This window comes from Physella acuta, unplaced genomic scaffold (genome assembly GCF_028476545.2).
Source record: "Physella acuta isolate Inbredline_101_S28 unplaced genomic scaffold, ASM2847654v3 ptg000315l, whole genome shotgun sequence".
Taxonomy (NCBI): Eukaryota; Metazoa; Mollusca; class Gastropoda; family Physidae; genus Physella; species Physella acuta.
The window spans coordinates 962,904-988,350 of NW_026731834.1; the positions used below are offsets into that span (position 1 = coordinate 962,904).

The 25,447-nt window shown below is 34.8% G+C and overlaps 1 non-coding gene across 1 annotated transcript; it reads right to left on the reverse strand.

Moving 5' to 3' along the window:
- Nucleotides 1-18,871: 18,871 nt before the first annotated feature.
- Trnai-gau (transfer RNA isoleucine (anticodon GAU)) lies at nucleotides 18,872-18,945 on the reverse strand. Its single transcript has one exon. It is a non-coding gene; the product is annotated as a tRNA-Ile (tRNA).
- Between the last annotated feature and the right edge of the window lie 6,502 nt (nucleotides 18,946-25,447).

Consider the following 25,447-nt stretch of genomic DNA (forward strand, 5'->3'; position numbering starts at 1 on the left):
CCTTGTATTTTATTAAAAATATATCATTGGCCAGTATGGGGATCGAACCCACAACATTTGCGTTATTAGCACGACGCTCGAACCAACTGAGCTAACCGGCCACGTACTAGACTAATAACAAATTTAAAAACATGACAATATACATGAAAGTTGTAAAAATATTTTCTTTGTAATTTATTAAAAAATATAACATTGGCCAGTATGGGGATCGAACCCACGACATTCGCGTTATTAGCACGACGCTCTAACCAACTGAGCTACCGGCCACGTACAACACAAACAACAAATTTAAAAACATGACAATATACTTTAAAGTTGTGAAAATATTATCTTTGTATTTTATTAAAAAATATATCACTGGCCAGTATGGGGATCGAACCCACGACATTCGCGTTATTAGCACGACACTCTAACCAACTGAGCTAACCGTCCACGTACTGCACTAACAACAAATTTAAAAACATGACAATATACATGAAAGTTGTAAAAAATATTATCCTTGTATTTTATTAAAAATATATCATTGGCCAGTATGGGGATCGAACCCACAACATTTGCGTTATTAGCACGACGCTCTAACCAACTGAGCTAACCGTCCACGTACTGCACTAACAACAAATTTAAAAACATGACAATATACTTGAAAGTTGTAAAAATATTATCCTTGTATTTTATTAAAAAATATAACATTGGCCAGTATGGGGATCGAACCCACGACATTCGCGTTATTAGCACGACGCTCTAACCAACTGAGCTAACCGGCCACATACTTAAGAAACAGAAAATTTAAAAACATGACAATATACATGAAAGTTGTAAAAATATTATCTTTGTATTTTATTAAAAAATATAACATTGGCCAGTATGGGGATCGAACCCACGACATTCGCGTTATTAGCACGACGCTCTAACCAACTGAGCTACCGGCCACGTACAACACAAACAACAAATTTAAAAACATGACAATATACTTTAAAGTTGTGAAAATATTATCTTTGTATTTTATTAAAAAATATATCACTGGCCAGTATGGGGATCGAACCCACGACATTCGCGTTATTAGCACGACACTCTAACCAACTGAGCTAACCGTCCACGTACTGCACTAACAACAAATTTAAAAACATGACAATATACATGAAAGTTGTAAAAAATATTATCTTTGTATTTTATTAAAAATATATCATTGGCCAGTATGGGGATCGACCCCACAACATTTGCGTTATTAGCACGACGCTCTAACCAACTGAGCTAACCGGCCACGTACTAGACTAATAACAAATTTAAAAACATGACAATATACATGAAAGTTGTAAAAATATTATCTTTGTATTTTATTAAAAATATAACACTGGCCAGTATGGAGATCGAACCCACGACATTCGCGTTATTAGCACGACGCTCTAACCAACTGAGCTAACCGGCCACATACTTAAGAAACAGAAAATTTAAAAACATGACAATATACATGAAAGTTGTAAAAATATTATCTTTGTATTTTATTAAAAAATATAACATTGGCCAGTATGGGGATTGAACCCACGACATTCGCGTTATTAGCACGACGCTCTAACCAACTGAGCTAACCGGCAACATACTTAAGAAACAGAAAATTTAAAAACATGACAATATACATGAAAGTTGTAAAAATATTTTCTTTGTAATTTATTAAAAAATATAACATTGGCCAGTATGGGGATCGAACCCACGACATTCGCGTTATTAGCACGACGCTCTAACCAACTGAGCTACCGGCCACGTACAACACAAACAACAAATTTAAAAACATGACAATATACTTTAAAGTTGTGAAAATATTATCTTTGTATTTTATTAAAAAATATATCACTGGCCAGTATGGGGATCGAACCCACGACATTCGCGTTATTAGCACGACACTCTAACCAACTGAGCTAACCGTCCACGTACTGCACTAACAACAAATTTAAAAACATGACAATATACATGAAAGTTGTAAAAAATATTATCCTTGTATTTTATTAAAAATATATCATTGGCCAGTATGGGGATCGAACCCACAACATTTGCGTTATTAGCACGACGCTCTAACCAACTGAGCTAACCGTCCACGTACTGCACTAACAACAAATTTAAAAACATGACAATATACTTGAAAGTTGTAAAAATATTATCCTTGTATTTTATTAAAAGATATAACATTGGCCAGTATGGGGAGCGAACCCACGACATTCGCGTTATTAGCACGACGCTCTTACCAACTGAGCTAACCGGCCACGTACTAGACTAACAACAAATTTAAAAACATGACAATATACATGAAAGTTGTAAAAATATTATCTTTGTATTTTATTAAAAAATATAACATTGGCCAGTATGGGGATCGAACCCACGACATTCGCGTTATTAGCACGACGCTCTAACCAACTGAGCTAACCGGCCACATACTTAAGAAACAGAAAATTTAAAAACATGACAATATACATGAAAGTTGTAAAAATATTATCTTTGTATTTTATTAAAAAATATAACATTGGCCAGTATGGGGATCGAACCCACGACATTCGCGTTATTAGCACGACGCTCTAACCAACTGAGCTAACCGGCCACATACTTAAGAAACAGAAAATTTAAAAACATGACAATATACATGAAAGTTGTAAAAATATTTTCTTTGTAATTTATTAAAAAATATAACATTGGCCAGTATGGGGATCGAACCCACGACATTCGCGTTATTAGCACGACGCTCTAACCAACTGAGCTACCGGCCACGTACAACACAAACAACAAATTTAAAAACATGACAATATACTTTAAAGTTGTGAAAATATTATCTTTATATTTTATTAAAAAATATATCACTGGCCAGTATGGGGATCGAACCCACGACATTCGCGTTATTAGCACGACACTCTAACCAACTGAGCTAACCGTCCACGTACTGCACTAACAACAAATTTAAAAACATGACAATATACATGAAAGTTGTAAAAAATATTATCCTTGTATTTTATTAAAAATATATCATTGGCCAGTATGGGGATCGAACCCACAACATTTGCGTTATTAGCACGACGCTCTAACCAACTGAAATAACCGTCCACGTACTGCACTAACAACAAATTTAAAAACATGACAATATACTTGAAAGTTGTAAAAATATTATCCTTGTATTTTATTAAAAGATATAACATTGGCCAGTATGGGGAGCGAACCCACGACATTCGCGTTATTAGCACGACGCTCTTACCAACTGAGCTAACCGGCCACGTACTAGACTAACAACAAATTTAAAAACATGACAATATACATGAAAGTTGTAAAAATATTATCTTTGTATTTTATTAAAAAATATAACATTGGCCAGTATGGGGATCGAACCCACGACATTCGCGTTATTAGCACGACGCTCTAACCAACTGAGCTAACCGGCCATGTACAACACAAACAACAAATTTAAAAACATGACAATATACTTTAAAGTTGTAAAAATATTATCTTTGTAATTTATTAAAAAATATAACATTGGCCAGTATGGGGATCGAACCCACGACATTCGCGTTATTAGCACGACGCTCTAACCAACTGAGATACCGGCCACGTACAACACAAACAACAAATTTAAAAACGTGACAATATACTTTAAAGTTGTGAAAATATGATCTTTGTATTTTATTAAAAAATATAACATTGGCCAGTATGGGGATCGAACCCACGACATTCGCGTTATTAGCACGACGCTCTAACCAACTGAGCTAACCGGCCACATACTTAAGAAACAGAAAATTTAAAAACATGACAATATACATGAAAGTTGTAAAAATATTATCTTTGTATTTTATTAAAAAATATAACATTGGCCAGTATGGGGATCGAACCCACGACATTCGCGTTATTAGCACGACGCTCTAACCAACTGAGCTAACCGGCCACATACTTAAGAAACAGAAAATTTAAAAACATGATAATATACATGAAAGTTGTAAAAATATTATTTTTGTATTTTATTAAAAAATATAACATTGGCCAGTATGGGGATTGAACCCACGACATTCGCGTTATTAGCACGACGCTCTAACCAACTGAGCTAACCGGCAACGAACAATACAAACAACAAATTTAAAAACATGACAATATACATGAAAGTTGTAAAAATATTATTTTTGTATTTTATTAAAAATATAACACTGGCCAGTATGGAGATCGAACCCACGACATTCGCGTTATTAGCACGACGCTCTAACCAACTGAGCTAACCGGCCACATACTTAAGAAACAGAAAATTTAAAAACATGACAATATACATGAAAGTTGTAAAAATATTTTCTTTGTAATTTATTAAAAAATATAACATTGGCCAGTATGGGGATCGAACCCACGACATTCGCGTTATTAGCACGACGCTCTAACCAACTGAGCTACCGGCCACGTACAACACAAACAACAAATTTAAAAACATGACAATATACTTTAAAGTTGTGAAAATATTATCTTTGTATTTTATTAAAAAATATATCACTGGCCAGTATGGGGATAGAAGCCACGACATTCGCGTTATTAGCACGACACTCTAACCAACTGAGCTAACCGTCCACGTACTGCACTAACAACAAATTTAAAAACATGACAATATACATGAAAGTTGTAAAAAATATTATCTTTGTATTTTATTAAAAATATATCATTGGCCAGTATGGGGATCGACCCCACAACATTTGCGTTATTAGCACGACGCTCTAACCAACTGAGCTAACCGGCCACGTACTAGACTAATAACAAATTTAAAAACATGACAATATACATGAAAGTTGTAAAAATATTATCTTTGTATTTTATTAAAAATATAACACTGGCCAGTATGGAGATCGAACCCACGACATTCGCGTTATTAGCACGACGCTCTAACCAACTGAGCTAACCGGCCACATACTTAAGAAACAGAAAATTTAAAAACATGACAATATACATGAAAGTTGTAAAAATATTATCTTTGTATTTTATTAAAAAATATAACATTGGCCAGTATGGGGATCGAACCCACGACATTCGCGTTATTAGCACGACGCTCTAACCAACTGAGCTAACCGGCCACATACTTAAGAAACAGAAAATTTAAAAACATGACAATATACATGAAAGTTGTAAAAATATTTTCTTTGTAATTTATTAAAAAATATAACATTGGCCAGTATGGGGATCGAACCCACGACATTCGCGTTATTAGCACGACGCTCTAACCAACTGAGCTACCGGCCACGTACAACACAAACAACAAATTTAAAAACATGACAATATACTTTAAAGTTGTGAAAATATTATCTTTGTATTTTATTAAAAAATATATCACTGGCCAGTATGGGGATCGAACCCACGACATTCGCGTTATTAGCACGACACTCTAACCAACTGAGCTAACCGTCCACGTACTGCACTAACAACAAATTTAAAAACATGACAATATACATGAAAGTTGTAAAAAATATTATCCTTGTATTTTATTAAAAATATATCATTGGCCAGTATGGGGATCGAACCCACAACATTTGCGTTATTAGCACGACGCTCTAACCAACTGAGCTAACCGTCCACGTACTGCACTAACAACAAATTTAAAAACATGACAATATACTTGAAAGTTGTAAAAATATTATCCTTGTATTTTATTAAAAGATATAACATTGGCCAGTATGGGGAGCGAACCCACGACATTCGCGTTATTAGCACGACGCTCTTACCAACTGAGCTAACCGGCCACGTACTAGACTAACAACAAATTTAAAAACATGACAATATACATGAAAGTTGTAAAAATATTATCTTTGTATTTTATTAAAAAATATAACATTGGCCAGTATGGGGATCGAACCCACGACATTCGCGTTATTAGCACGACGCTCTAACCAACTGAGCTAACCGGCCACATACTTAAGAAACAGAAAATTTAAAAACATGACAATATACATGAAAGTTGTAAAAATATTATCTTTGTATTTTATTAAAAAATATAACATTGGCCAGTATGGGGATCGAACCCACGACATTCGCGTTATTAGCACGACGCTCTAACCAACTGAGCTAACCGGCCACATACTTAAGAAACAGAAAATTTAAAAACATGACAATATACATGAAAGTTGTAAAAATATTTTCTTTGTAATTTATTAAAAAATATAACATTGGCCAGTATGGGGATCGAACCCACGACATTCGCGTTATTAGCACGACGCTCTAACCAACTGAGCTACCGGCCACGTACAACACAAACAACAAATTTAAAAACATGACAATATACTTTAAAGTTGTGAAAATATTATCTTTGTATTTTATTAAAAAATATAACATTGGCCAGTATGGGGATCGAACCCACGACATTCGCGTTATTAGCACGACACTCTAACCAACTGAGCTACCGGCCACGTACAACACAAACAACAAATTTAAAAACATGACAATATACATGAAAGTTGTAAAAATATTATCTTTGTATTTTATTAAAAAATATATCACTGGCCAGTATGGGGATCGAACCCACGACATTCGCGTTATTAGCACGACACTCTAACCAACTGAGCTAACCGTCCACGTACTGCACTAACAACAAATTTAAAAACATGACAATATACATGAAAGTTGTAAAAAATATTATCCTTGTATTTTATTAAAAATATATCATTGGCCAGTATGGGGATCGAACCCACAACATTCGCGTTATTAGCACGACGCTCTAACCAACTGAGCTAACCGTCCACGTACTGCACTAACAACAAATTTAAAAACATGACAATATACTTGAAAGTTGTAAAAATATTATCCTTGTATTTTATTAAAAGATATAACATTGGCCAGTATGGGGAGCGAACCCACGACATTCGCGTTATTAGCACGACGCTCTTACCAACTGAGCTAACCGGCCACATACTTAAGAAACAGAAAATTTAAAAACATGACAATATACATGAAAGTTGTAAAAATATTATCTTTGTATTTTATTAAAAAATATAACATTGGCCAGTATGGGGATCGAACCCACGACATTCGCGTTATTAGCACGACGCTCTAACCAACTGAGCTAACCGGCCACATACTTAAGAAACAGAAAATTTAAAAACATGACAATATACATGAAAGTTGTAAAAATATTTTCTTTGTAATTTATTAAAAAATATAACATTGGCCAGTATGGGGATCGAACCCACGACATTCGCGTTATTAGCACGACGCTCTAACCAACTGAGCTACCGGCCACGTACAACACAAACAACAAATTTAAAAACATGACAATATACTTTAAAGTTGTGAAAATATTATCTTTGTATTTTATTAAAAAATATATCACTGGCCAGTATGGGGATCGAACCCACGACATTCGCGTTATTAGCACGACACTCTAACCAACTGAGCTAACCGTCCACGTACTGCACTAACAACAAATTTAAAAACATGACAATATACATGAAAGTTGTAAAAAATATTATCCTTGTATTTTATTAAAAATATATCATTGGCCAGTATGGGGATCGAACCCACAACATTTGCGTTATTAGCACGACGCTCTAACCAACTGAAATAACCGTCCACGTACTGCACTAACAACAAATTTAAAAACATGACAATATACTTGAAAGTTGTAAAAATATTATCCTTGTATTTTATTAAAAGATATAACATTGGCCAGTATGGGGAGCGAACCCACGACATTCGCGTTATTAGCACGACGCTCTTACCAACTGAGCTAACCGGCCACGTACTAGACTAACAACAAATTTAAAAACATGACAATATACATGAAAGTTGTAAAAATATTATCTTTGTATTTTATTAAAAAATATAACATTGGCCAGTATGGGGATCGAACCCACGACATTCGCGTTATTAGCACGACGCTCTAACCAACTGAGCTAACCGGCCATGTACAACACAAACAACAAATTTAAAAACATGACAATATACTTTAAAGTTGTAAAAATATTATCTTTGTAATTTATTAAAAAATATAACATTGGCCAGTATGGGGATCGAACCCACGACATTCGCGTTATTAGCACGACGCTCTAACCAACTGAGATACCGGCCACGTACAACACAAACAACAAATTTAAAAACATGACAATATACTTTAAAGTTGTGAAAATATGATCTTTGTATTTTATTAAAAAATATAACATTGGCCAGTATGGGGATCGAACCCACGACATTCGCGTTATTAGCACGACGCTCTAACCAACTGAGCTAACCGGCCACATACTTAAGAAACAGAAAATTTAAAAACATGACAATATACATGAAAGTTGTAAAAATATTTTCTTTGTAATTTATTAAAAAATATAACATTGGCCAGTATGGGGATCGAACCCACGACATTCGCGTTATTAGCACGACGCTCTAACCAACTGAGCTACCGGCCACGTACAACACAAACAACAAATTTAAAAACATGACAATATACTTTAAAGTTGTGAAAATATTATCTTTGTATTTTATTAAAAAATATATCACTGGCCAGTATGGGGATAGAAGCCACGACATTCGCGTTATTAGCACGACACTCTAACCAACTGAGCTAACCGTCCACGTACTGCACTAACAACAAATTTAAAAACATGACAATATACATGAAAGTTGTAAAAAATATTATCTTTGTATTTTATTAAAAATATATCATTGGCCAGTATGGGGATCGACCCCACAACATTTGCGTTATTAGCACGACGCTCTAACCAACTGAGCTAACCGGCCACGTACTAGACTAATAACAAATTTAAAAACATGACAATATACATGAAAGTTGTAAAAATATTATCTTTGTATTTTATTAAAAATATAACACTGGCCAGTATGGAGATCGAACCCACGACATTCGCGTTATTAGCACGACGCTCTAACCAACTGAGCTAACCGGCCACATACTTAAGAAACAGAAAATTTAAAAACATGACAATATACATGAAAGTTGTAAAAATATTATCTTTGTATTTTATTTAAAAATATAACATTGGCCAGTATGGGGATCGAACCCACGACATTCGCGTTATTAGCACGACGCTCTAACCAACTGAGCTAACCGGCCACATACTTAAGAAACAGAAAATTTAAAAACATGACAATATACATGAAAGTTGTAAAAATATTTTCTTTGTAATTTATTAAAAAATATAACATTGGCCAGTATGGGGATCGAACCCACGACATTCGCGTTATTAGCACGACGCTCTAACCAACTGAGCTACCGGCCACGTACAACACAAACAACAAATTTAAAAACATGACAATATACTTTAAAGTTGTGAAAATATTATCTTTGTATTTTATTAAAAAATATATCACTGGCCAGTATGGGGATCGAACCCACGACATTCGCGTTATTAGCACGACACTCTAACCAACTGAGCTAACCGTCCACGTACTGCACTAACAACAAATTTAAAAACATGACAATATACATGAAAGTTGTAAAAAATATTATCCTTGTATTTTATTAAAAATATATCATTGGCCAGTATGGGGATCGAACCCACAACATTTGCGTTATTAGCACGACGCTCTAACCAACTGAGCTAACCGTCCACGTACTGCACTAACAACAAATTTAAAAACATGACAATATACTTGAAAGTTGTAAAAATATTATCCTTGTATTTTATTAAAAGATATAACATTGGCCAGTATGGGGAGCGAACCCACGACATTCGCGTTATTAGCACGACGCTCTTACCAACTGAGCTAACCGGCCACGTACTAGACTAACAACAAATTTAAAAACATGACAATATACATGAAAGTTGTAAAAATATTATCTTTGTATTTTATTAAAAAATATAACATTGGCCAGTATGGGGATCGAACCCACGACATTCGCGTTATTAGCACGACGCTCTAACCAACTGAGCTAACCGGCCACATACTTAAGAAACAGAAAATTTAAAAACATGACAATATACATGAAAGTTGTAAAAATATTATCTTTGTATTTTATTAAAAAATATAACATTGGCCAGTATGGGGATCGAACCCACGACATTCGCGTTATTAGCACGACGCTCTAACCAACTGAGCTAACCGGCCACATACTTAAGAAACAGAAAATTTAAAAACATGACAATATACATGAAAGTTGTAAAAATATTTTCTTTGTAATTTATTAAAAAATATAACATTGGCCAGTATGGGGATCGAACCCACGACATTCGCGTTATTAGCACGACGCTCTAACCAACTGAGCTACCGGCCACGTACAACACAAACAACAAATTTAAAAACATGACAATATACTTTAAAGTTGTGAAAATATTATCTTTGTATTTTATTAAAAAATATATCACTGGCCAGTATGGGGATCGAACCCACGACATTCGCGTTATTAGCACGACACTCTAACCAACTGAGCTAACCGTCCACGTACTGCACTAACAACAAATTTAAAAACATGACAATATACATGAAAGTTGTAAAAAATATTATCCTTGTATTTTATTAAAAATATATCATTGGCCAGTATGGGGATCGAACCCACAACATTTGCGTTATTAGCACGACGCTCTAACCAACTGAGCTAACCGTCCACGTACTGCACTAACAACAAATTTAAAAACATGACAATATACTTGAAAGTTGTAAAAATATTATCCATGTATTTTATTAAAAGATATAACATTGGCCAGTATGGGGAGCGAACCCACGACATTCGCGTTATTAGCACGACGCTCTTACCAACTGAGCTAACCGGCCACGTACTAGACTAACAACAAATTTAAAAACATGACAATATACATGAAAGTTGTAAAAATATTATCTTTGTATTTTATTAAAAAATATAACATTGGCCAGTATGGGGATCGAACCCACGACATTCGCGTTATTAGCACGACACTCTAACCAACTGAGCTACCGGCCACGTACAACACAAACAACAAATTTAAAAACATGACAATATACATGAAAGTTGTAAAAATATTATCTTTGTATTTTATTAAAAAATATATCACTGGCCAGTATGGGGATCGAACCCACGACATTCGCGTTATTAGCACGACACTCTAACCAACTGAGCTAACCGTCCACGTACTGCACTAACAACAAATTTAAAAACATGACAATATACATGAAAGTTGTAAAAAATATTATCCTTGTATTTTATTAAAAATATATCATTGGCCAGTATGGGGATCGAACCCACAACATTTGCGTTATTAGCACGACGCTCTAACCAACTGAGCTAACCGTCCACGTACTGCACTAACAACAAATTTAAAAACATGACAATATACTTGAAAGTTGTAAAAATATTATCCTTGTATTTTATTAAAAGATATAACATTGGCCAGTATGGGGAGCGAACCCACGACATTCGCGTTATTAGCACGACGCTCTTACCAACTGAGCTAACCGGCCACGTACTAGACTAACAACAAATTTAAAAACATGACAATATACATGAAAGTTGTAAAAATATTATCTTTGTATTTTATTAAAAAATATAACATTGGCCAGTATGGGGATCGAACCCACGACATTCGCGTTATTAGCACGACGCTCTAACCAACTGAGCTAACCGGCCACATACTTAAGAAACAGAAAATTTAAAAACATGACAATATACATGAAAGTTGTAAAAATATTATCTTTGTATTTTATTAAAAAATATAACATTGGCCAGTATGGGGATCGAACCCACGACATTCGCGTTATTAGCACGACGCTCTAACCAACTGAGCTAACCGGCCACATACTTAAGAAACAGAAAATTTAAAAACATGACAATATACATGAAAGTTGTAAAAATATTTTCTTTGTAATTTATTAAAAAATATAACATTGGCCAGTATGGGGATCGAACCCACGACATTCGCGTTATTAGCACGACGCTCTAACCAACTGAGCTAACCGGCCACATACTTAAGAAACAGAAAATTTAAAAACATGACAATATACATGAAAGTTGTAAAAATATTTTCTTTGTAATTTATTAAAAAATATAACATTGGCCAGTATGGGGATCGAACCCACGACATTCGCGTTATTAGCACGACGCTCTAACCAACTGAGCTACCGGCCACGTACAACACAAACAACAAATTTAAAAACATGACAATATACTTTAAAGTTGTGAAAATATTATCTTTGTATTTTATTAAAAATATATCATTGGCCAGTATGGGGATCGAACCCACAACATTTGCGTTATTAGCACGACGCTCTAACCAACTGAAATAACCGTCCACGTACTGCACTAACAACAAATTTAAAAACATGACAATATACTTGAAAGTTGTAAAAATATTATCCTTGTATTTTATTAAAAGATATAACATTGGCCAGTATGGGGAGCGAACCCACGACATTCGCGTTATTAGCACGACGCTCTTACCAACTGAGCTAACCGGCCACGTACTAGACTAACAACAAATTTAAAAACATGACAATATACATGAAAGTTGTAAAAATATTATCTTTGTATTTTATTAAAAAATATAACATTGGCCAGTATGGGGATCGAACCCACGACATTCGCGTTATTAGCACGACGCTCTAACCAACTGAGCTAACCGGCCATGTACAACACAAACAACAAATTTAAAAACATGACAATATACTTTAAAGTTGTAAAAATATTATCTTTGTAATTTATTAAAAAATATAACATTGGCCAGTATGGGGATCGAACCCACGACATTCGCGTTATTAGCACGACGCTCTAACCAACTGAGATACCGGCCACGTACAACACAAACAACAAATTTAAAAACATGACAATATACTTTAAAGTTGTGAAAATATGATCTTTGTATTTTATTAAAAAATATAACATTGGCCAGTATGGGGATCGAACCCACGACATTCGCGTTATTAGCACGACGCTCTAACCAACTGAGCTAACCGGCCACATACTTAAGAAACAGAAAATTTAAAAACATGACAATATACATGAAAGTTGTAAAAATATTATCTTTGTATTTTATTAAAAAATATAACATTGGCCAGTATGGGGATCGAACCCACGACATTCGCGTTATTAGCACGACGCTCTAACCAACTGAGCTAACCGGCCACATACTTAAGAAACAGAAAATTTAAAAACATGATAATATACATGAAAGTTGTAAAAATATTATTTTTGTATTTTATTAAAAAATATAACATTGGCCAGTATGGGGATTGAACCCACGACATTCGCGTTATTAGCACGACGCTCTAACCAACTGAGCTAACCGGCAACGAACAATACAAACAACAAATTTAAAAACATGACAATATACATGAAAGTTGTAAAAATATTATTTTTGTATTTTATTAAAAATATAACACTGGCCAGTATGGAGATCGAACCCACGACATTCGCGTTATTAGCACGACGCTCTAACCAACTGAGCTAACCGGCCACATACTTAAGAAACAGAAAATTTAAAAACATGACAATATACATGAAAGTTGTAAAAATATTATCTTTGTATTTTATTAAAAAATATAACATTGGCCAGTATGGGGATCGAACCCACGACATTCGCGTTATTAGCACGACGCTCTAACCAACTGAGCTAACCGGCCATGTACAACACAAACAACAAATTTAAAAACATGACAATATACTTTAAAGTTGTAAAAATATTATCTTTGTAATTTATTAAAAAATATAACATTGGCCAGTATGGGGATCGAACCCACGACATTCGCGTTATTAGCACGACGCTCTAACCAACTGATCTAACCGGCCACATACTTAAGAAACAGAAAATTTAAAAACATGACAATATACATGAAAGTTGTAAAAATATTATCTTTGTATTTTATTAAAAAATATAACATTGGCCAGTATGGGGATCGAACCCACGACATTCGCGTTATTAGCACGACGCTCTAACCAACTGAGCTAACCGGCCACATACTTAAGAAACAGAAAATTTAAAAACATGACAATATACATGAAAGTTGTAAAAATATTATCTTTGTATTTTATTAAAAAATATAACATTGGCCAGTATGGGGATCGAACCCACGACATTCGCGTTATTAGCACGACGCTCTAACCAACTGAGCTAACCGGCTACATACTTAAGAAACAGAAAATTTAAAAACATGACAATATACATGAAAGTTGTAAAAATATTTTCTTTGTAATTTATTAAAAAATATAACATTGGCCAGTATGGGGATCGAACCCACGACATTCGCGTTATTAGCACGACGCTCTAACCAACTGAGCTACCGGCCACGTACAACACAAACAACAAATTTAAAAACATGACAATATACTTTAAAGTTGTGAAAATATTATCTTTGTATTTTATTAAAAAATATATCACTGGCCAGTATGGGGATCGAACCCACGACATTCGCGTTATTAGCACGACACTCTAACCAACTGAGCTAACCGTCCACGTACTGCACTAACAACAAATTTAAAAACATGACAATATACATGAAAGTTGTAAAAAATATTATCCTTGTATTTTATTAAAAATATATCATTGGCCAGTATGGGGATCGAACCCACAACATTTGCGTTATTAGCACGACGCTCTAACCAACTGAGCTAACCGTCCACGTACTGCACTAACAACAAATTTAAAAACATGACAATATACTTGAAAGTTGTAAAAATATTATCCTTGTATTTTATTAAAAGATATAACATTGGCCAGTATGGGGAGCGAACCCACGACATTCGCGTTATTAGCACGACGCTCTAACCAACTGAGCTAACCGGCCACGTACTAGACTAACAACAAATTTAAAAACATGACAATATACATGAAAGTTGTAAAAATATTATCTTTGTATTTTATTAAAAAATATAACATTGGCCAGTATGGGGATCGAACCCACGACATTCGCGTTATTAGCACGACGCTCTAACCAACTGAGCTAACCGGCCATGTACAACACAAACAACAAATTTAAAAACATGACAATATACTTTAAAGTTGTAAAAATATTATCTTTGTAATTTATTAAAAAATATAACATTGGCCAGTATGGGGATCGAACCCACGACATTCGCGTTATTAGCACGACGCTCTAACCAACTGAGATACCGGCCACGTACAACACAAACAACAAATTTAAAAACATGACAATATACTTTAAAGTTGTGAAAATATGATCTTTGTATTTTATTAAAAAATATAACATTGGCCAGTATGGGGATCGAACCCACGACATTCGCGTTATTAGCACGACGCTCTAACCAACTGAGCTAACCGGCCACATACTTAAGAAACAGAAAATTTAAAAACATGACAATATACATGAAAGTTGTAAAAATATTATCTTTGTATTTTATTAAAAAATATAACATTGGCCAGTATGGGGATCGAACCCACGACATTCGCGTTATTAGCACGACGCTCTAACCAACTGAGCTAACCGGCCACATACTTAAGAAACAGAAAATTTAAAAACATGACAATATACATGAAAGTTGTAAAAATATTATCTTTGTATTTTATTAAAAAATATAACATTGGCCAGTATGGGGATCGAACCCACGACATTCGCGTTATTAGCACGACGCTCTAACCAACTGAACTAACCGGCCACATACTTGAGACAGAAAATTTAAAAACATGATAATATACATGAAAGTTGTAAAAATATTATTTTTGTATTTTATTAAAAAATATAACATTGATCAGTATGGGGATTGAGCCCACGACATTCGCGTTATTAGCACGACGCTCTAACCAACTGAGCTAACCGGCCACGTACAATACAAACAACAAATTTAAAAAGATGACAATATACATGAAAGTTGTAAAAATATTAACTTTGTATTTTATTAAAAAATATAACATTGGCCAGTATGGGGATCGAACCCACGACATTCGCGTTATTAGCACGACGCTCTAACCAACTGAGCTACCGGCCACGTACAACACAAACAACAAATTTAAAAACATGACAATATACATGAAAGTTGTAAAAAATATTATCCTTGTATTTTATTAAAAATATATCATTGGCCAGTATGGGGATCGAACCCACAACATTTGCGTTATTAGCACGACGCTCTAACCAACTGAGCTAACCGTCCACGTACTGCACTAACAACAAATTTAAAAACATGACAATATACTTGAAAGTTGTAAAAATATTATCCTTGTATTTTATTAAAAGATATAACATTGGCCAGTATGGGGAGCGAACCCACGACATTCGCGTTATTAGCACGACGCTCTAACCAACTGAGCTAACCGGCCACGTACTAGACTAACAACAAATTTAAAAACATGACAATATACATGAAAGTTGTAAAAATATTATCTTTGTATTTTATTAAAAAATATAACATTGGCCAGTATGGGGATCGAACCCACGACATTCGCGTTATTAGCACGACGCTCTAACCAACTGAGCTAACCGGCCATGTACAACACAAACAACAAATTTAAAAACATGACAATATACTTTAAAGTTATAAAAATATTATCTTTGTAATTTATTAAAAAGAGCTGGACTGCTAACCCGTAAGTATCGAGTTCGAATCCGGGTTCAAGTCAGTAGACCGTCCCTGAGTCCACCCAACTCTGATGGGTACCTAACTCACGTTAGGGAAAGTAAAGGCGGCTGGGCATAGTGCTGACCACACTATCTCTTCATATGCCGAGGTCACAGAAACAAGTGAACTCTACTTCACTTGCCCCATAAACCGTGAGGTTTGAAAGGGAAACTTTACTTTACTTAATTTATTAAAAAATATAACATTGGCCAGTATGGGGATCGAACCCACGACATTCGCGTTATTAGCACGACGCTCTAACCAACTGAGATACCGGCCACGTACAACACAAACAACAAATTTAAAAATAATAATCATTAAAAAAGTTTTAAAAAACCCACGTTTTCTGATTGAACTAAAAAGTAGAAAATAAACGCTATACATCACAATAATGCAAGCGATCACTCTACTATAAGCGATGAAAAACGTGGGGCGCCGAAGTAAAAGTTATATTACTATTGATTAGATAATACTATTGACTTTTATTAGGGAGCTTGTAGAGAGTCAACAGTATTAGAAACTGTAAGAAAATCACGGCGCCCCACGTTTTTGATCGCTTATAGTAGAGTGATCGCTTGCATTATTGTGATGTATAGCGTTTATTTTCTACTTTTTAGTTCAATCAGAAAACGTGGGTTTTTTAAAACTTTTTTAATGATTATTATTTTTTACTTTTTAGTCTTTGTTTGTTTGCATTAAAATCTTGCTATCGATTTTATCTTTTCACTTTTTTTGGGTAAACGAAGACAACTCGTAAAAAGACAACTCGTAAAAAGACAACTTGTAAAAAGACAACTCGTAAAAAGACAACTCGTAAAAAGACAACTCGTAAAAAGACAACTCGTAAAAAGACAACTCGTAAAAAGACAACTCGTAAAAAACACGTTGTGTTAACACATAGATTTGAACCCGTGTCGAGTGGGATAGCAATCGTATGCCCAACCACTCGACCATATCGTCTCCCCCAAACTGGCCTACCTCCTGTAACTTTAAACTCGGTTCAAACTAAATTATCTGCCCCTAAGCCTGTGGCGATTTGGGATCGTTCGCTTCACTGCGCGCGAGGTACGCGTCGCTCGTTTTTTTTCTAATGGCTCGCAGAGGATAACTATATATATAGATTATATAGCGGTCTAAAATGCTCAATAAAATGTTTCCATTGATCAATTTAGTAATAATAACAATTGAATATTCAATGGTCATCCAAAATAAAGCTTCCCTGAAAATTTCAGCGCGCTAGCTAACTGGGAAGTGCCAGAAATTTCGATCGCAAGATTTGATTGGAAAGACAAACAAACACAGAAAGACACAGAGAAAGCAAGTTAAAGAAAACGTGGGAACATGACAATATACTTTAAAGTTGTGAAAATATGATCTTTGTATTTTATTAAAAAATATAACATTGGCCAGTATGGGGATCGAACCCACGACATTCGCGTTATTAGCACGACGCTCTAACCAACTGAGCTAACCGGCCACATACTTAAGAAACAGAAAATTTAAAAACATGACAATATACATGAAAGTTGTAAAAATATTATCTTTGTATTTTATTAAAAAATATAACATTGGCCAGTATGGGGATCGAACCCACGACATTCGCGTTATTAGCACGACGCTCTAACCAACTGAGCTAACCGGCCACATACTTAAGAAACAGAAAATTTAAAAACATGACAATATACATGAAAGTTGTAAAAATATTATCTTTGTATTTTATTAAAAAATATAACATTGGCCAGTATGGGGATCGAACCCACGACATTCGCGTTATTAGCACGACGCTCTAACCAACTGAACTAACCGGCCACATACTTGAGACAGAAAATTTAAAAACATGATAATATACATGAAAGTTGTAAAAATATTATTTTTGTATTTTATTAAAAAATATAACATTGATCAGTATGGGGATTGAGCCCACGACATTCGCGTTATTAGCACGACGCTCTAACCAACTGAGCTAACCGGCCACGTACAATACAAACAACAAATTTAAAAAGATGACAATATACATGAAAGTTGTAAAAATATTAACTTTGTATTTTATTAAAAAATATAACATTGGCCAGTATGGGGATCGAACCCACGACATTCGCGTTATTAGCACGACGCTCTAACCAACTGAGCTAACCGGCCACATACTTAAGAAACAGAAGATTTAAAAACATGACAATATACATGAAAGTTGTAAAAATATTATCTTTGTATTTTATTAAAAAATATAACATTGGCCAGTATGGGGATTGAACTTACGACATTCGCGTTATTAGCACGACGCTCTAACCAACTGAGCTAACCGGCCACGTACAATACAAACAACAAATTTAAAAACATGACAATATACATGAAAGTTGTAAAAATATTATCTTTGTATTTTATTAAAAAATATAACACTGGCCAGTATGGAGATCGAACCCAAGACATTCGCGTTATCAGCACGACGCTCTAACCAACTGAGCTAACCGGCCACATACTTAAGAAACAGAAAATTTAAAAACATGACAATATACATGAAAGTTGTAAAAATATTATCTTTGTATTTTATTAAAAAATATAACATTGGCCAGTATGGGGATCGAACCCACGACATTCGCGTTATTAGCACGACGCTCTAACCAACTGAGCTAACCGGCCACATACTTAAGAAACAGAAAATTTAAAAACATGACAATATACATGAAAGTTGTAAAAATATTATCTTTGTATTTTATTAAAAAATATAACATTGGCCAGTATGGGGATCGAACCCACGACATTCGCGTTATTAGCACGACGCTCTAACCAACTGAGCTAACCGGCCACATACTTAAGAAGCAGAAAATTTAAAAACATGACAATATACATGAAAGTTGTAAAAATATTATTTTTGTATTTTATTAAAAAATATAACATTGGCCAGTATGGGGATCGAAACCCACGTCATTCGCGTTATTAGCACGACGCTCTAACCAACTGAGCTAACCGGCCACATACTTAAGAAACAGAAAATTTAAAAACATGACAATATACTTGAAAGTTGTAAAAATATTATCCTTGTATTTTATTAAAAGATATAACATTGGCCAGTATGGGGAGCGAACCCACGATATCGCGTTATTAGCACGACGCTCTAACCAACTGAGCTAACCGGCCACGTACTAGACTAACAACAAATTAAAAAACATGACAATACACTTTAAAGTTGTGAAAATATTATCTTTGTATTTTATTAAAAAGATAACATTGGCCAGTATGGGGATCTAACCCACGACATTCGCGTTATTAGCACGACGCTCTAACCAACTGAGCTAACCGGCCATGTACAACACAAACAACAAATTTAAAAACATGACAATATACTTTAAAGTTGTAAAAATATTATCTTTGTAATTTATTAAAAAATATAACATTGGCCAGTATGGGGATCGAACCCACGACATTCGCGTTATTAGCACGACGCTCTAACCAACTGAGCTAACCGGCCACATACTTAAGAAGCAGAAAATTTAAAAACATGACAATATACATGAAAGTTGTAAAAATATTATTTTTGTATTTTATTAAAAAATATAACATTGGCCAGTATGGGGAGCGAACCCACGATATCGCGTTATTAGCACGACGCTCTAACCAACTGAGCTAACCGGCCACGTACTAGACTAACAACAAATTAAAAAACATGACAATACACTTTAAAGTTGTGAAAATATTATCTTTGTATTTTATTAAAAAGATAACATTGGCCAGTATGGGGATCTAACCCACGACATTCGCGTTATTAGCACGACGCTCTAACCAACTGAGCTAACCGGCCATGTACAACACAAACAACAAATTTAAAAACATGACAATATACTTTAAAGTTGTAAAAATATTATCTTTGTAATTTATTAAAAAATATAACATTGGCCAGTATGGGGATCGAACCCACGACATTCGCGTTATTAGCACGACGCTCTAACCAACTGAGCTAACCGGCCACATACTTAAGAAACAGAAAATTTAAAAACATGACAATATACATGAAAGTTGTAAAAATATTATCTTTGTATTTTATTAAAAATATAACATTGGCCAGTATGGGGATCGAAACCCACGTCATTCGCGTTATTAGCACGACGCTCTAACCAACTGAGCTAACCGGCTACATACTTAAGAAACAGAAAATTTAAAAACATGACAATATACTTGAAAGTTGTAAAAATATTATTTTTGTATTTTATTAAAAGATATAACATTGGCCAGTATGGGGAGCGAACCCACGATATCGCGTTATTAGCACGACGCTCTAACCAACTGAGCTAACCGGCCATGTACAACACAAACAACAAATTTAAAAAGATGACAATATACTTTAAAGTTGTGAAAATATTATCTTTGTATTTTATTAAAAAATATATCACTGGCCAGTATGGGGATCGAACCCACGACATTCGCGTTATTAGCACGACACTCTAACCAACTGAGCTAACCGTCCACGTACTGCACTAACAACAAATTTAAAAACATGACAATATACATGAAAGTTGTAAAAAATATTATCCTTGTATTTTATTAAAAATATATCATTGGCCAGTATGGGGATCGAACCCACAACATTTGCGTTATTAGCACGACGCTCTAACCAACTGAGCTAACCGTCCACGTACTGCACTAACAACAAATTTAAAAACATGACAATATACTTGAAAGTTGTAAAAATATTATCCTTGTATTTAATTAAAAGATATAACATTGGCCAGTATGGGGAGCGAACCCACGACATTCGCGTTATTAGCACGACGCTCTAACCAACTGAGCTAACCGGCCACGTACTAGACTAACAACAAATTTAAAAACATGACAATATACATGAAAGTTGTAAAAATATTATTTTTGTATTTTATTAAAAATATAACACTGGCATGTATGGAGATCGAACCCACGACATTCGCGTTATTAGCACGACGCTCTAACCAACTGAGCTAACCGGCCACATACTTAAGAAACAGAAAATTTAAAAACATGACAATATACATGAAAGTTGTAAAAATATTATCTTTGTATTTTATTAAAACATATAACATTGGCCAGTATGGGGATCGAACCCACGACATTCGCGTTATTAGCACGACGCTCTAACCAACTGAGCTAACCGGCCATGTACAACACAAACAACAAATTTAAAAACATGACAATATACTTTAAAGTTGTAAAAATAATATCTTTGTAATTTATTAAAAAATATAACATTGGCCAGTATGGGGATCGAACCCACGACATTCGCGTTATTAGCACGACGCTCTAACCAACTGAGCTAACCGGCCACATACTTAAGAAGCAGAAAATTTAAAAACATGACAATATACATGAAAGTTGTAAAAATATTATTTTTGTATTTTATTAAAAAATATAACATTGGCCAGTATGGGGATCGAAACCCACGTCATTCGCGTTATTAGCACGACGCTCTAACCAACTGAGCTAACCGGCCACATACTTAAGAAACAGAAAATTTAAAAACATGACAATACACTTGAAAGTTGTAAAAATATTATCCTTGTATTTTATTAAAAGATATAACATTGGCCAGTATGGGGAGCGAACCCACGATATCGCGTTATTAGCACGACGCTCTAACCAACTGAGCTAACCGGCCACATACTTAAGAAACAGAAAATTTAAAAACATGATAATATACATGAAAGTTGTAAAAATATTATTTTTGTATTTTATTAAAAAATATAACATTGGCCAGTATGGGGATTGAACCCACGACATTCGCGTTATTAGCACGACGCTCTAACCAACTGAGCTAACCGGCAACGAACAATACAAACAACAAATTTAAAAACATGACAATATAGTACCAGAGGCGTAGCGACCCTTCCCGGCGCCCGGGGCGAACTTTCAATTTGGCGCCCCCCCCCCCCCCCGCTTATATATATATATATATATATATATATATATATATATATATATATATATATATATATATATATATATACATGTGTGTGTGTATAATTATGTGTGTGTGATAGTGTGTTTATATATAAGCTTGTGTGTGGGTAAGAGTGTATTTGTGTGTGTAAGCGTGTGTGTAAGCGTGTAGGCTACAGTCCGGACAAGGTTTAATAATTACATTGTTTGATTTCCATTCCTTAAAACTTTACGACAATTTAATTCCCATTAAGATGCGTTTAATTTTTTTTGCGAAAGATTAGTAATGTCAGTAAAAAAAAATAAGCCTGATCTGTGTTAGAAGGTAGTTTGTAGCTAACGCTAATATGTTTAGACCAGCCTTTTATGTTCTAGTTTTGGAACGATCTCTGTTGTGATATGGTACATAGTTGGATTCGAAGTTTGTTAGAGTAAGGACACACAAGTGACATACAAGAAGAAGTTATCAGAAATATTTATTGTTCACATTGGAATACGACATGGGTATTTCGTTGATTGGTTGATGGTATGACAAAACAAGCTAGAGAAAACAAACTGGAATCCAACGGATGTTAACAGCTCGTAGTCTTGGATTTCGCAGATTTGCCCTGCCTTCTCGCACACAGAGTTTCTTCCAGGCATCTTTTGGGGGGGGGGGGGGCGAAGCCCCCCGAAATTTTTTTACCGCCCCCCCTCGAACGAAATGAAATTTATATAATTTATATATAGAAAATATATACGTTTAACAGTGTCCGCCCCCCCCCCCCCCGAAGAAAGTCTACCGCCCCCCCCCCCTCGAAAATTTCAAGTGCCCCCCCCCGGAGAAAAAAGTCTGGAAGAAACACTGCTCGCACAACGTCAACAACAAATGCAGAACTAATTGTATTGATTGAAGAAGCAGTAACAATCAATTTAATGATAGCCCATGACGTTCTGATTATAATCAGCAGCAATAAAACGCGTTTTAGCACTCTAAGAAAATGTGGAATTCAAATGCATTGTCAAAAAAATTCAATCAGGATCTATAACTAAATGTGGTCTCTTTTACTGTATGGCTTGGAGCTAGATTACAGAAAGTGGAGAATGAAATAAGAGCATGGAAAAAAGTGGTGGTTATTGGCTTAGGGATTCAAGAATCCGTGATATTTAGTTCTCTTTAATATAGTTCAGTGATCCAGGTAAGATGTAATGCAATCAATCAAAAGTATCGGATCTCTCACGTTGAAGTTGAGAGAATCGTAAGAATCTTACAAAGAACTAGTCGCGTCTTTTTTTAAAACAAAACTGGCTATTGAAATTGTACATTACGCGTTAATACACTTGGTTTCTTTACTAAGTGTTAAGAGAGTTATCTACTCACCAATCCAGTACAAATACTTGCGATTTTTGTTAGCGAAAAAAGCGCCCCCCACACACACTCATCACAACCATCTTGGACAAAGTTTGTAGAGCGGTTTTTAACGTAACTAACTTTTTTTTAAAATGTTACACAATTATACAATGCACAGTACAATTCGTTTCTTTCTGAGAGCTAAAGGTTGTTTACTCAGAATCCTGTGTAATTTTGCTATTTTATTTAGCCTAAAAGCGCCCCCCTGCACCATCTTGATAAGTCACTAACGTATTTTACAGTTCAACAATCGTACAATACGTTTTAATACAATTGGTTTCTTTTAATAGCGGTAACGTTTCTCGACTCAACAATCTAGTGTAAATTCTTCCGTTTTAAGTCTCGAAAAAGCGCCCCCCCCCCATCTAAGAAAAGCTTCAAAGCGGTTTTGCCGGTCACTGTTTCTTAAGAGTATATGTTTTACATTAAGAAATCAAGGTAGAAAACAGTTAAATCAGTATGTAAAGGCGTGTAGCCATTACATTTCTTAACTTAGACAGTTTATAATTCAAAACTGCAGCATAAAATCAGCTTTAAAAAATTTTTCCCACCCCTTTTGGCGCCCCCATAGGGTCGGCGCCCGGGGCGGCCGCCCCCCCCCCCCGCCCCCCCCCCCCTAGCTACGCCTCTGCAATATACATGAAAGTTGTAAAAATATTATCTTTGTATTTTATTAAAAAATATAACACTGGCCAGAATGGAGATCGAACCCACGACATTCGCGTTATTAGCACGACGCTCTAACCAACTGAGCTAACCGGCTACATACTTAAGAAACAGAAAATTTAAAAACATGACAATATACATGAAAGTTGTAAAAATATTATCTTTGTATTTTATTAAAAATATAACATTGGCCAGTATGGGGATCGAACCCACGACATTCGCGTTATTAGCACGACGCTCTAACCAACTGAGCTAACCGGCCACATACTTAAGAAACAGAAAATTTAAAAACATGACAATATACATGAAAGTTGTAAAAATATTATCTTTGTATTTTATTAAAAAATATAACATTGGCCAGTATGGGGATCGAACCCACGACATTCGCGTTATTAGCACGACGCTCTAACCAACTGAACTAACCGGCCACATACTTGAGACAGAAAATTTAAAAACATGATAATATACATGAAAGTTGTAAAAATATTATTTTTGTATTTTATTAAAAAATATAACATTGATCAGTATGGGGATTGAGCCCACGACATTCGCGTTATTAGCACGACGCTCTAACCAACTGAGCTAACCGGCCACGTACAATACAAACAACAAATTTAAAAAGATGACAATATACATGAAAGTTGTAAAAATATTAACTTTGTATTTTATTAAAAAATATAACATAGGCCAGTATGGGGATCGAACCCACGACATTCGCGTTATTAGCACGACGCTCTAACCAACTGAGCTAACCGGCCACATACTTAAGAAACAGAAGATTTAAAAACATGACAATATACATGAAAGTTGTAAAAATATTATCTTTGTATTTTATTAAAAAATATAACATTGGCCAGTATGGGGATTGAACTTACGACATTCGCGTTATTAGCACGACGCTCTAACCAACTGAGCTAACCGGCCACGTACAATACAAACAACAAATTTAAAAACATGACAATATACATGAAAGTTGTAAAAATATTATCTTTGTATTTTATTAAAAAATATAACAC